We start from the raw sequence: 2,021 nt of genomic DNA, 5'->3' as shown, positions 1-2,021 counted from the left end.
TCAATGATTTGTATAGTCATGACTCTCATGTTGAAAAATCGAAAATTTTCAAAAAATGTTTTTTCTTTCGAAAAATGTCAAATTTGTTCATTTTTGGCTTATTTATACTTAGTCCAGTCATAAAGGACCTCTATGTATACATTTTGACTTACTTAGATCAAAATTTCAATGATTTGTATAGTCATGACTCTCTTGTTGAAAAATCGAAATTTTTCAAAAAATGTTTTTTCTTTCGAAAAATGTCAAATTTGATCATTTTTGGCTTATTTATACTTAGTCCAGTCATAAAGGACCCAAACGTATACATTTTGACTTACTTGGATTAAAATTTCAATGATTTGTATAGTCATTACTCTCTTGTTGAAAAATCAAAAATTTTCAAAAAATGTTTTTTCTATCGAAAAATGTCAAATTTATTCATTTTTGGCTTCTTCATACTTAGTCCAGTCATAAAGGACCCTATGTATACATTTTGACTTACTTCGATCAAAATTTCAATGATTTGAATAGTCATGACTCTCATGTTGAAAAATTGAAAATTTTCAAAAATTGTTTTTTCTATCGAAAAATGTCAAATTTGATTATTTTTGGCATTTTTAAACTAAGTCTAGTCATAAACGACCTGTATGTATACATTTTGACTTACTTGGATCAAAATTTCAATGATTTGTATTGTCATGACTCTCATGTTGATAAATCGAAAATTTTCAAAAAGTGTTTTTTCTATCGAAAAATGTCAAATTTGATCATTTTTGGCCTTTTTATACTTAGTCCAGTCATAGAGGACCCTTTGTATATATTTTGACTTACTTGGATCAAAATTTCAATGATTTGTATAGTCATGACATTCTAGTTGTAAAATCGGAAATTTTCAAAAAATGTTTTTTCTATCGAAAAATGTCATATTTGATCATTTTTGGCTTATTTATGCTTCGTCCAGTCATAAAGGACCTCTGCGTATACATTTGGACTTACTTGGATCAAAATTTCAATGATTTGTATAGTCATGACTCTCATGTTGAAAAAACGAAAATTTTCAAAAAATGTTTTATCTATCGAAAAATGTCAAATTTGATCATTTTTGGATTATTTATGCTTAGTCCGGTCATAAAGGACCTTTTTGTATACATTTTGACTTACTTGGATCAAAATTTCAATGATTTGTATAGTCATGACTCTCATGTTGAAAAATCGAAAATTTTCAAAAAATGTTTTTTCTTTCGAAAAATGTCAAATTTGATCATTTTTGGCTTATTTATTTTTAGTCCAGTCATAAAGGACCTCTATGTATACATTTTGACTTACTTGGATCAAAATTTCAATGATTTGTATAGTCATTACTCTCTTGTTGAAAAATCGAAAATTTTCAAAAAATGTTTTTTCTATCGAAAAATTGTCAAATTTGATCATTTTTGGCTTATTTATACTTAGTCCAGTCATAAAGGACCCTATGTATACATTTTGACTTACTTGGATCAAAATTTTAATGATTGGTATAGTCATGACTCTCTTGTTGACAGATCGAAATTTTTCAAAAAATGTTTTTTCTTTCGAAAAATGTCAAATTTGATCATTTTTTGGCTTATTTATACTTAGTCCAATCATAAAGGACCTCTACGTATACATTTTGACTTACTTGGATCAAAATTTCAATGATTTGTATAGTCATGACTCTCATGTTGAAAAATCGGTAATTTTCAAAAAAATTTTCAAAAAATGTTTTTTCTATCGAAAAATGTCAAATTTGATCATTTTTGGCTTATTTATACTTAGCCCAGTCAAAAAGGACCTCTATGTATACATTTTGACTTACTTGGATCAAAATTTCAATGATTTGTATAGTCATGACATTCTAGTTGTAAGATCGGAAATTTTCAAAAAATATTTTTTCTATCGAAAAATGTCAAATTTGATCATTTTTGGCTTATTTATACTTAGTCCAGTCATAAAGGACCTCTATGTATACATTTTGACTTACTTGGATCAAAATTTCAATGATTTGTATAGTCATGACTCTCATG

This window comes from Chrysoperla carnea, unplaced genomic scaffold (assembly GCF_905475395.1).
Source record: "Chrysoperla carnea unplaced genomic scaffold, inChrCarn1.1, whole genome shotgun sequence".
In the NCBI taxonomy this organism is placed as follows: domain Eukaryota; kingdom Metazoa; phylum Arthropoda; class Insecta; order Neuroptera; family Chrysopidae; genus Chrysoperla; species Chrysoperla carnea.
Note: the sequence above shows the minus strand (reverse complement) of the source record.